A 13839-nucleotide genomic window follows, 5' to 3' on the forward strand; every position below is an offset into this window, starting at 1 on the left:
ACGAATGCATTTACTGGCATTTTCTAAAGCTGTTTTCCCACAGAAATATATGGTGGTTTTACCTAGCTTGGAAGCTGACCTCCACAAAAACCATTCTCTCACTCCCCCTCTTCAGATGGAAAGGGGAAGAAAATATGATGAAAAGGGCTCAAGAGCTGACATAAGGACAAGGAGATGACTCAGCTGCTATCGTCATGGGCAAAACAGACTCGGCATAGAGAGAGTAGAGAAATTTATTACCTATTACTAACAAGCTAGAACAGAAAGAAACAAACAAACAAAATAAACAAACAAAGGTAAAAGCACCTTCCCCCCATCCACTTAATTGATAGGGGGAGGGTGCTCCTCCCTCTAAGCTGCATAGGGGAACGGGGAATGGCGGCTGCGGTCAGTCTATAGCACTTCACCTCTGCCCCTCCTTCACGGTCACTCCCTGCCCCTGCTCCCCGTGGGGTCCCTCCCATGGATGCCGTCCTTCCCCAACTGAGCCCGCGGGGGCTGCCCACAGGCAGCAGCTCTCCAAGCACTGCTCCCACACGGCTCCGTCCCACGGGGTCCATCCATCCATCCCCCAGGAGCAAACTGCTCCAGCACAGGTCCCCCATGGGTGGGGGCAGCTCCCCCCAGACCCCCTGCTCCTGCGTGGGCTCCTCTCCATGGGCTGCAGCTCCGGCCCGGGGCCTGCTCCTGCGGGGGCTCTCCATGGGCCGCAGCCTCCTCCAGGCCACATCCACCTGCTCCACCGGGGGCTCCTCCACCCATGGGGGGGCTGCAGCGTGGAGATCTGCTCCATGTGGGACCCATGGGCTGCAGGGGGACAGCCTGCTCCACCAGGGGCCTCTCCCTGCAGAGGCCGCAGGGGAACTTCTGTGCTATGTCTGGAGCACCTCCTGCCCTTGTTCTGCTCTGACCTGCAGGTCAGCAGGGCTGGTTCTTATTCCTCTCTCCCAGCTGCTTTTGCACAGCAGTTTTATTACCCTGTCTTAAATCTGCTCTCACTGAAGTACAAACAACATCATTTATTGGCACGTCTGCCCAGTGGCAGGATCCCTTTGAAGTCGTCTGAAACCTGCCTTCATCTAACATGGGGAAGCTTCTGGGTTCTTCTCACTGAAGCCACCCCTGTAGCGCCCTCCCTCGAAAACCTGGCCACATAACCCCCATATAAAATGTCAAAATATAGTGTGTTATAGATATGAAATTAACTACCAAATTTTTATATATTTTTTTAAGAAAAAAAAAAAAAAAAAAAAAAAACATCAATATGCACAAAGTTCTTATGTGGTTTACTCATTCATTTCAAGATGAATTTCACCTTGCTTTTCTTTTAGTACATCTCTTACACTGGAAGGAACAATATAAAGCTTTCATTTGGAACAGTTAAAGATATACACTGACAGACAAGAGTCCTAAAATATTAATACTTTCACCTAAGTTAATGACTCTGAGAGCAAGAGTTCAATAGAATTATTATTTGCACAAAATTTAGACTTAAGCAAATAATTAGGTAGATGTGACCTCTTGCATATAACGTCAGTTGTGAATATATGCCTGCATTTTTTCCAAGCCCAGTACAGAATCTGCTTTTGGAAACAGGCCATGAAGGTATTTTGTAAGCATCAGCTTCATTTCTTCCATTATTTCTTCCTAATTACAAAGTTAACTGACATTATCAAAACTACAGAATACCTCCCCAGTTGCTCCCAGATAAACTAATCTTGTCTCCATCATTGACTTCCACAGAATGGTTGTTTGAAAATTCAATTTCCACAAGTAATAACCCTGAAATAATTGTGGGAAAGGTCTCTAATCCTTCCATACCTTCAAAAAAAAGGTTGTCAACAAAGTCAACATGCACTGAAGGAAATCAGGATTTTTGCCCTCCTCATCATTACAATGTAGAAATAAATCTTTACCCTATCTACATGAAAAAACCTTGAGAACTCTCCCACCTTGTGTTTTCAGAATTTTCCCTCAGGGATCTCAAGAAGCACAGATCCTCCAATTTTGCTTGATACAACAGAAAAGCTACAATTAAACTGATGTTTTATTAACAATTTCTTTATGTTATACAAGGAAATCATTTCCTAAAATAGGATGGCTTTACCACAGAATCCAGCCCAGTGACTAGATTTAGATCATTTTGAAGAAGTTTATGTACTCAGCAATTTTGTAGCCTTTGGGGATTTCATGGAAGGAAAATTCCATGTAGAAGCTGCCACAGCCCTTCATGCAGGACACATCAGTTTATCCAAAACATTGCATAAGAGAAAATATGTTGCTCTGTGCTACCACTGCACCAGATGCAAACAGTTTCAAGAGAGCTTTTTCCTGTGTGCTGCAAAGCCTCAGAGGGGCAGGTCTTTGCTCATTCTTTCATCGTAATTCAGAGTTGACAATAGCAAAGGTGCTGAGGAAAACAGACAGTTACATTTAATAATGAAAAAAGTTCTCCTGGGTTCATATGGTTTTCACTCTATGCTCTCAATCTGCTGACACAGACTTTCTAATTAAGCTGCAAAAAAAAAAAAAAAAAGATAGCATGACCCAGTAAAATACATCCTATTCCCACACAACACAGACTGTAGGCTCTTTTCTTTATTCTGTGTATCACACAATGTGGAAATGTCTTTGTGAAAGTGCAAAAATATCAGCTCTTTTAAATTTAACACTAAGTAAGTGGTATTGTAGCAAAAAAAAAAAAAAAAAAAAAAAAATCAGAAGGTAATGGCATATTAAATCTTCTCTCTGAGGAGAACAGTGGTTTTATTCATCTGAAATTTTATGGACTAGAAGGGCAGAGGGAAGAACCATAAACGTACTACAGTGTTCTGACCTACATCATACTGCAAACCTAGAGCCTAAATACTTGCTTAAATTAAAGACCATGAAAAAACCATCTCAGATAAATTGAACTGAAAATCCACCGTAACACCTACTATGCTGTTCCATTAGTTCCCAGCCTACAGTAAAAGTCTTAATTTCAAATCTGAATTTGTCTAGATTCAATTTCCAAATTTTGGTTCATCTTGTATAATTCAGTCTATAATTCTTACATATTTATTAGCATATTTCTGTCCCTCTGCAGATGCTTGTAAATTATAATTCCTTCCTTTTCTGTTTGATGAGCTGAGTGTTTCCTGTAGTCTCTTACCTTCCAGTGAAAAGAGAACACTCTTCACTCTCATGGCTCCTGTCTGAACCTTCTTAGACATATCAACTTCTTACTTGAATTTTTGACAGTTAAAAATGATCCAATATTCCAAGGAAAAAAAGATTATCTGAGCCCAATAAAAAAGTAGCCTATCTTCTGCTTTTCTACATATAAATCCCTAATTATTCTACACTTTAGTTTAAATAACTAGGGGGACACAATCAAAGGTATCAGTACTAATCTGATGCAGTGTCATGATGTACTTCACAGGTAATATTAAAATGATGATTTACATTCTAATTGTTTAATAACTTGTTCATTTTTTAAATTTCATAGGGGAAATATCATAGGAGAAAGATAACAGGAAAAAAAAAAAAAAGTTAGAGATAGACCCAGTACTTTGCAGACTTGTTTTTTGTGGAATTAGGCTTGCTAAGAAAAGAATGAATCAGCTATTCTCAAAACAACACTGTCATTATCATAATACAACTCTTGACCTTTACAAAACAATCTGACTCATTGTATTGAGTAAGGAAAAAAATCATATACTGCACAGAGTGCTTAGCTGCAAGTGAGAAGCAAAACACAAGGATGGGAATACACAGGCATGAAATAAATACATTTTAATTGCAGATGCTGAATGATCAAAACTAAGTAAAATATAAATTAGGTAATTTTATCTGAAGATACCATTTAAAAATCCAGTAGCTTATTAGCTGATAAGTTGTCTACCTCAAGCCAAGAAATTACACTTTCCAGTTCTTACATTTTTTTCTCAAACAAACCAGAAAAATAATCTTTTCTCCTTCCCAGGTACAGCAAAGAGTTTAACTGCATAGAAACTTTAACTGCATGGAAAAATTTAAAATAAGATTTTATATTACTAAAATCTTTACTACTGAGAAAGTGATCGGGTGCAGTCAAGCAAAGTATGGAAATGACAAGACCATATGAACAAATTATATTTCACAGAAATGACAACAACCACATAATTTTCTACATTTGAACCAGTTTGCTTACATAAACTCTGACTATTGGTTAAGTCTGTATCTCAATAAAGCAAATGTGCAAATGGCATGTTTCCTGTTAGAAAGCAGTCTTCCAGCTAATTATAGAGCTGCACAACACATTAAAATCCAACAAGCTAACATTAAAGTGATTTTTGCATCTTTTTTTAATTATTGTTTCAGCAAGCAAGACGACAGGGGCTAGGGGTAAGCACCAACATGAACTTTTGTTTTCCATTTTTATTCTACCATTTGCTGGTTTTCTAAATCAATCTCTGCCATGAATTTAATAGTGATGATGATGGCAATAAATAATAGCATTAATAATAATTAATAACAATGATAGTGACAACAATATAATTAATAAAGAGGACTGACTGAATACAAAAATATTGTGGACATAGAACCAGGCTGATACTGTGTTTTCCTTTGAAAATGGCAGCCATAGAAGACCTCTCTCTGTGATTTTGATTATGTTCAGATTAAAAATTCTCATTGAAAATTGAGAATTGTTAGAGTTCTGTCTTTTTTTTTTTTTTTTTTTAAAGAAATGATGATGGACATCCACAGAAATGTGGAACAGTACATTTGGTGTCAAAACAGTAATAGACATTTATTACTAAAACATATAATAGTAATCAAAATTTTAACACCATAATTTCATTCAGTCAGTTGTGTCTATGAGCCCAACTTTTTGCCAAAACTGAGAATATCATGTCTGCTAAGATATATTTGGCAAACAATTCATTCTTTCAGCAACCCAATAAAACAAAAGGATTTTTAATAACCTCCCAATAACCTCTCGATTAGTTCCAGTGTCACAATTGATGGTACTGACTTAGGCAGAAGCCTAGCATACTAACCTACAGCCAGTTCCTTTATTTGCAGCTACAATGGTCTGAAGAGAATCCAATTAGAAGGCATGAGTTAGACTGTAGGTATCAATGGATTAATAGATTTACAATTTTCTGATGATATGTATCTGCTCCAGCTTGTAATATTAATTTTTACCTAGTTTGTCACTTCAAGGATCTAAGGTAGCAAGCTGATCTGCATGTGGCTTTTTTCTATGAGGATAGATTTTTCCTAGTTTAAAAAAAGCTGGAAGATGTCATTCAACTTTAAGCGGTGTTTCTGTTTTGTGATCTGTTATTGCAGTTTGAGATAATTAGTATCAATGTTCTTAGATACACCCTGAAACATTTTAAGACAAATCCCAGCAACTGAGAAATGGAGAGGATTTTTCTTTCCCTCAGGTATCCTGGTGTCAGAATAATCTTTGTAATTAATATAAATTACTATATTTTTATATTAGAATTATTTTCTATTAGTGAGAAGTTTTTCTATCACCACACTAAAAACTTCCAAATGTCATTAATAATTAATACTTATTAAGGAAAATTGGTCAGTTTTTATATAATTTGAGCCCCACCTTATCCACAGTGAGTACCACCTGAATCATAGAATGGTCTGAGTCATAATGGACCTTAAATTTGATTTAGTTCTAAACCACGCTCAAAAAAATGGTTTCCAAAATCTGAAACTTTATCCAGCATAGAAAGACATCTAGTCTAAACAGTTTTCTGAAGTAAACATTTCATTAACCTTTCTAAAGAGAACAGTTTCTCCCAAGAGAGAAAGTATGTTTCAGATAAAAGATAAAAGAACAGCAAAGCAGGGTACATGATCAAAAGAGCTTTCATATTAAAGACTAGAAGACAGATATCAATAGCATGAAAACCTAAGAGATATAGAAGTAGGTAATTACATACCAAAAACTCCACCTTTTTGCTAGCATTCCAATCAGAGCCAAACTCCAGTAGGCAAACAGCTGGCTGGAAGCTACGTTTTTATTTTTAGATAAAAGCATGCTACATCTAAGCTACAGTTGTGCTGTTCACATATCCACTCACTCCAAAGATAACAATTTTTTCAAAGCAGTGGATTCTTCATGTGTAGAGGAGCACTTTAATAGCTGACTTCAGCCACTGCAACCTAGATTTCACATTGGCATTTACAGGGATTAAATGCCAGCAAAGTAACTTGGACCAGAAAATAATATGATCAACTCACTCTGATGAGTGTACTTTATGCTCCTGATGACTTCAGAATATCCCCCACCACTACATCTGTCTCCTAAATGTCCCTATTAAAATCATTTAGAGCTATATTTTCTTATTTTTTCTTATAAGTGTTTCCTCTCCACCAGGTCTACGTTTTTCTCCTACTTGTTTCTGCAGGGACCACAGAAGAGCACTAACTAGAGAAAGAAAAGTGAGCAGTAAGAATAAAAAGTGTACAAACATATTAAGTGAACAAATGGAAACCAGCAAGTTTCCAAAAATCTTCCAGATATAAGAATCTCCAAAATATTTCATGTAATTACTGTAGATAAAATATCTGGGTCATTAACAATTTTTTTTATTTTTTTTTAGAATTACTTTAGAATTAAAAGTAGAGTTTTATCCCACTATTCTGTTCCCCAAATGGACCTTTTCCAGGATAAAACATATGACTTCATATTACAAAATACTGCAAGCAATATTTTGAACTCATTTGTCTCAGTTTCTTTTTCTTACATTCATCTTCATACCAAGAAACAATAGACTCTGACCACTGAGCTTCAGACACGCATGAATTTCCACCTACTTGCACATAAGAGACCTGATAGTAATAAAAGAGTATAGTGAATAATGGGATTTGGAGTATCTGGTACATGAGGATAGAAATACAGCCACATAGTGCTGCCAGTGGTACCCATCTTCATTACCCTGAACTTCAGAGTAGCTCTCATTGTTTGTCTCCTTTGATTAGATGTCAAAGACAACATGAAATGATGTAACAGAAAGCAATAAACAATAGGGGATAGGCAGAAATGGGTAAAGTTTTAAGACATTTGAAGGTGAAGAAAAGATACTTGAAATTAAGGCAAAGAAGGACCCCTATACTAGGATTTTAAAGTGTTGCTAGTATAGTTGAGACTGTTGGCAAGTCAAATTATTATACAACCTTCATTTTCAACACACCTGATAGTTTGAGTTAAGTAAAGGGTATTTAAAAACAGGGTTAATGCTAAACACATTGAACTGAATAAACAAAAGAAATCCCATAAGCAGAGGTTATTACTTCAGAAACTATTTCTGTTCATTGTCCTTCCTATTTTCTTGCTAATCTACACTGGAGCCTTAGTGGTGAAATATTCAGAAGTGTCCAGTCCTGCTGAAATCCAATTTCTTTTTCTATTTTTAAAATTAAAGGTCTAGAGTCAAACCATGATATATAATGCAATGAATCTGCAAAAGGAAGAGCTGTATAACATTGCCAGCTAGTGGTAACTTGACTTCAGAGCACAATAACTCAGTTCTAGCACAGTTTTAATATTTTCAAAATGTAATAAAACCTTTTATAGTTGTAGTTTAAGAAGATGACAAATAAATTGCAAACATATTTCAGTATCTTAGCTATCAGAAACCAAAAATCTGCATGAAGGTAACATTTTACTTCATGAGTTTGTTAGTCCTGCATTTATGTATAGTTCTCCAATTCAAGAACACATAGTTGTTTTAAGATCATAATAGCACTGATTCTCACAGTGCAGGAAGCAATATTATAGCTTAATTAACATTGTTTAATTTTATTGTCTGTGACATCTCTGAACTAAACATTCTGGTACATGGACAATAATACAACATTTTTATTAAGATTGCTGTTGAAAAATACTATGTATCAATTGTAAGTGGACTCTTACAAAGGCACAGACATCAGCAAAAAAAAAAAAAAAAAAAAAAAAAACCATAAAACAGACACTAAAGGGGCAAGGAATATGCATATGAGCACATTTATAATAAGGTATGCATTTTTATTATGTACACCTACAATATTAATGAAACAGCTTACTGAATTCTCTCCATAATCTCAAGCTTATCCTAAACAGGTTGCTTTGTGAAGGAAGGTATAGGAGAACATGAACATCAAGTAAAGCAAAATATATGGTAAGAAAAGACTAAAGGAATGGAAAGAATGGTTCCTAAGGCAAATGTCATGTCCTGCAGAAACACATGCACTTAACTCTGCTTCTGTAGATAGCTTCAGTGCTTTACCTTTGTAAAAATTTGGTCAGTCAGCATTTATTTGCATGTCAAGATGTACAGGCTGTGGAGCCAAAACATGCATTTTAAAAGTAGATATTTCCTCAAGATTAACATAATACAAATGGAACTTCTAAGAATTTATATAAGAAATTACAACTAATAAAAATTATAAGGGAAAGCTCATGGTGCTATAGTTATCAGCAAACAGTTCACATTAAAACTCCACTAGGATTAATACAATCTCTATTATCTACAATCTCTAATATCTACACCACCATTTGCAAGCAGTTTTAAAGTTTCTCTGTTCACATTTGAATCAACTAGGATTGAGATTCCACCAGATTCCAATAAGTCTGTGTTAATGCATCATGTCTTGCTGCCAAGATTTACTGCACAGCACTCATTTCTTATCTAGCTGTGGCTATGGGGCCTGGCCAGCTTAGACTGGGAACAAATCAAGCTCATCTTGGTAGGGAGCACCAGCAGGGTCAAACTGGCTTTGTCTGTAAATGTCTGGGCAGACATGTCCTTAAAATCACTCTGCTTTAAGGACCTCACAGCCTCAGGACCTAGTCCTACAGAGATTTACATGCCTACTTAATTTTATACTGACTTCAGTGGGACTACTCAACATGAATTGCTGTACTGCCATTAAAATTCACGTGAATTGCTGTACATCGCTGTACTGCCATTAAAATTCACATGAAAAAATATCCCTGGAATAAAAGATCTGTCAGTAAAGGTACAGATTTACCAACAAGGACAGCATATGTGGTCTAAATTCAGAATCCTTTTAAATTATTATCCACTACCTGTGATGGAAGTCTTAATTTAAATTTCTTTCAAAAGGGGAGAGAATAGAAATTTCACCTTTTACCCTACAATAGAGATTTTAAAAGGAAAAACAAAAACAACAACAAAAATTCCCCTTCAGCTGGCATCTGCACTAGCAAATTGGTTTAGAGCGATGGTGGGATTTAAAGCAGTTCCCTTAAGTATTTCTAATACACAAGCTCTTTTCTCAAAGTGTTTTTCCTGTGAATCAAACAGACTCATTGGGTCTTGTAGCAGGTCCATGACAAGACTGCCCAGTTATCCCTTAAACCTTTTACCTTTAGATATCTCCAAACCACATATGTGATGGAGACTTTCAGCCCCAGAGACCAGGCTAAGACTGACTCAAAATAAATCCCCTGAACCACTACTGCAAACAGAAACAGATGTCCAGGGGAAGCCTCCAACTACTGATCCCTTTCTATTGTGCCAAGCTATCTCCTAATGTAGATATAACAAAAGCTGTTGAGCAAACAACTAAAAGCCAAGGTCTCTGACTTTGATTTTCTTTATTCAGTATTAACTATTTGTGCTGTTACATTGTTAGTCATCGCTAACAGAAAGTAGATTTTCAAACACACAAAGAAACATTGTTCATTAGCAGACCATTTAATTAGCCTCAGCAGTGCCAGGTACTGTGAAGCATGTCTGTAAGCATCCCAAGGCTCAAGACAACTTGCTGTCAAGCAGTGAAGTTAATTCTAGATAGGCCATTGCTATTCCAGGAAGTGCCCAGGGATGACTTAGGTTTTTGCTAACTGTCACAGTACTCCATGGAGCTTGTCTCATTTAAGTTTTCTCAGATTTTCCTTAAATATTCACAGAGGCATCCAACTGCTGGCACTTGCGCGTTTTGAAGTTATGTTTTCAGGCAGTTACATCAGCAGCCCGCTTATATTCTCTTCCAGCCCAAGGACACTATGTAGCTCTACCTCCCTCTCGGGTCAGACTTGGTGGTCTCAATCTTGCTGTGACCTATCTGTTTGCCTCATATTAAATTCTTTCCCCACTTATAAAAACTTGATGCTTTTCTTTGCTTGTTAAAAGATGCTACTATTTTGTTTGTTTTTCCATAACCCAAAAATCTGAAGACAAGTTTATGATGTAAAAACTGATCTCTTCAAAATTTATTTTGTCTTGTATGAAGAATTTCCTATACTGCTTTAGTCCTTTGCTTTTTCAGCTTCAGAATTGGTACAAAAGTTTAGAATACTTTTGGTACTTTTTACCCTGGCATGACTGATGTATGTCTTTTACTCCCATGCCTAATATATCCACTGAGAGGCACTGTAGGTCTCAAGTGTCTAATTTAAGAAGCTACAAGCAGCTTTAGGAAGAGTGCTTGCAAACTGACAATCACACCTTGCCAGATGCAATGCAGTCCATGACTTTGCAAACAGCAGCACATCTGTCACATTTTGAATCACATTGTTCTGTGCCAGCACTCGTGAATTTGTTAATGTTTTGTGTAATCCCCTCCAGTCCTCACTCTCTACAGCATAAAAACTTGTGTGACAGATGCACATTGATTTCAACTTCCAGTTTTCTCTGTCCCAAGTGCTTTAAAACCTGGTCAGAGACTTGCTTCCCTCCTTCCATCAGTGCGTTTAATCAATATACAAATGTTTGTTTACCTTCTCTTTGTGCAATTAGAGCTTTCCTTGATGCAGGCTTTGCTTCAGCTCAGAGAGTAGGATTCCTAAATTTTCTATAGATCGGTTGCACAGTTAACTTATTTATCTGAGATAATGGAAAGGCACTAAAACCAAATAAAAACCATAGAAACCACCACAGAAATTATCTTCTGACAGTCTACCTACTTGGTGGCACCACTTGCATTTATGGGCATGCAGCAAAGCACTCTCCAGTCACCACCCACTCTACTAAAATGTCGTCAGACACAGGAGAGCTTTGAACTCACTCCTCAATTTGTGGGAAGCTAAAGTAGCAAAATTCAATGCAAGATATTACAGAAGATGAAGATGATTTTATTTATCAAAATTATCCTAGACACAATGTGTATGCAGCTGCATGCTAACGAGTACATCACTGCAACTGAGCAGTCTGGCCAGCATGGCAGAACATGAAGGACAAACACTGTCTACCCAGCTCTCACCCACCCTGATTTGGTTTTGGTAATTGTAACACTGGATGTTCTTTTTATAATCCTTCAGTGTGGGCAGGGCTTGAGATCCTTTACCTCTGTAACTTCTCTAACCCCTTGTAAATCTTATGCAAAATGCCCGAGTCATGATTCTTCAGTTTTCCTATGTGGATATTTTATGGCTTCAGGCTTATCACATCTTATCACTAAGATTTCAATTTTTGTTGTTATTTTTAATTTTTGCTATCATGTCATCAGAATGAAACTATCTGCAATGTTCTGCAGCAGTTAGCACATACCATACCCTTGTCTAACTGTTTCTAAGCCTTTAGCACACTGTTCTAATGGCATTTCAAAAATATAAAACTTGATGGTTTGCGTACAAATATCTGAATATTCTTTCAGATGAATTCTTATTTGGTTCCAATTGTTGCTCAGTAACATTTTTTTCTCAGTAACCATATTTAGCCACAGAGGTGCAGCTCCTCCTGCGTCTGATTGCTTTCAATCAGACATTCATTGAACACAACAACTGGCTCTTGTCAAAGGTGTTTTTGTTTTCCTATTCTATGTATTTTTTCCTATGCTTTCTATATTCCATCATCTGCTCTGGCAAATACATTCTTACCACAGAGACTGATAATTTAAAAGAGTTTTTTTGTTGGTGGTGGTGGTGGTTTTTTCCTCCAGTTAGGTGAAATCTGAACTAGTATATATGCAAAGAGGCAGCAGATAAATGACTCCAACTTACTAAAACTTCATACCAAAATTTGCATGGTTTGATAGCAAAGCAAATATTACAAAGGCTCTTTTGTTTCATGCATTTTGGTTCTCAGTGTGATGTACCTTTTACTTACAAATGTGAGTGTATCTGCAGTGTATATCAGAAGATGGGAACATGTCCATCAATGAATTCCTTTGTAGTTTACTTAAGGTTAATATTTTACAGCAAATTAAAATTAAATACACTCCTGTCTGATAAGAGGTATGAACAACAGTGACTATCCTGCACTGCGTATCAATGAGGACTTTTATTCCAACCTTAGAATGTGTTAGTGAAACTGATCTCAATTTTCACAACCAAAACTTTCAAAGAGATCAAGATGAGAATTTTTCACCCCCTCACTCTGTATGTTATTGGGAACTATCTTACATAAGATTAGAAAATATGCTTGCAGCGAGTTAGTTGGTAAAGCTCTTCATGGTCCTTTGGTTTGAAGGGTGATACCCAGTATAATTTTTTAGACAGTTCAGTAGTTTTTTTTGCAGATATCTTCTGTTCTGAAAGAAGTAACAAGAAGGTATGTGACTAACATCCAAAAAGTATGTGTGATGTTTTTTACTTTGACGTATGAAGGTCAATGCCTCACTTTAAATCAAACAACATGAAAACATCACTCCTCCAGCTAAGATTTTCTTCTATGACTAATTCCACTCAGTAATAAAGCTGTAATCTCCTTACAGACACCTACACCTTAAAGACTTCCTGAGACCATGACATAAAGGCTAACCCCATGCTAAAAAACAAGTCAAGATTTTCTGATATTTTTACTACTAACACTAGATTTTCTAGACAGCTACAACGAGCAGTGTCAGACACTTCAAGTCCCTGCTGTCAAGGGGACTAATAATCTAAATCATGGCTAGGAAGAAAATAATGCAGTCAAGGCTTAAGTGACCAGCGCATACAGTACTCTAAATAGCACTGCTGCATGACCTTTCCTTAAATTATTTTTTTATTTCTTTTTAGTTCAGGAAAAAAAAAGAAGAAAAAAAAAGAAGAAAAAAAAGACATAAGAAAACATTAAACATTTCCCTTATAACAAGCATCTGAACTCTCTGATTCAGGTATGATTATTTGCTGTTATATGCACATAACTACTAGAAATACATGTATTCTCAAAAGTCACATGGAGAGAAATAAGGCAAGAATTGCCATGTCAATTGAAAAAAAACATACTGGAATATGAAAAAATAAATGAAAAAAAAAATGAAAAAAACAGGTTTGTGTTAAGCAGAAATGTATGCTACTGGCTTCAACCACAGAATGACTTGACTGCAGCAGATGGACTCACAGCTTTAAAGTAAAAAGTACCTGAAGCCATGCATATTCCTCCATGAGGATAAATGAATATTAGAAAAATTGCAGCATGTGGACTACCAAAGGAAAATTAATCTGTGAGATTAGGTTGAGTGTTTTTCTTTGTAAGCAAGTTTTTTCATTTGTATGTTTTCAGAGACCAAGCTTGGTGTACAGGTTTTCCTATAAGCTTTTAATTTATACGTTTCTATTAAAAAAAAAAAAAAAGAGAGAGAGAGAGAGAGAGATTGAGAGAGAGAGATTTCAGATATAACCTTGGCTGAAGTAGCTTATTGACAGGTTGTCAAAATACTCCATTTCATAGTTAGCTCTTACTAGGAGGAAAACATGTTTTAATTAAACAATTTTAAGAATTTTTAAGAAAGCTTTCATGCAACCTGTACTAATCTTCATTGTCTCAACTTCCAGACAAAGCTTGCTCACTTCATGAGATCTTTATCAGATACGAAAATTCAGATGCTTACAAAAGACAACTAGTTGAAAGTCAAGCTGTTTTCTTTCCTTTTCTCTCTTCAGTAGCCCCCATACTATTTCAAATACACTTCTAC

Source organism: Aythya marila, assembly GCF_965140915.1.
Source record: "Aythya marila genome assembly, chromosome: Z".
NCBI lineage: Eukaryota > Metazoa > Chordata > Aves > Anseriformes > Anatidae > Aythya > Aythya marila.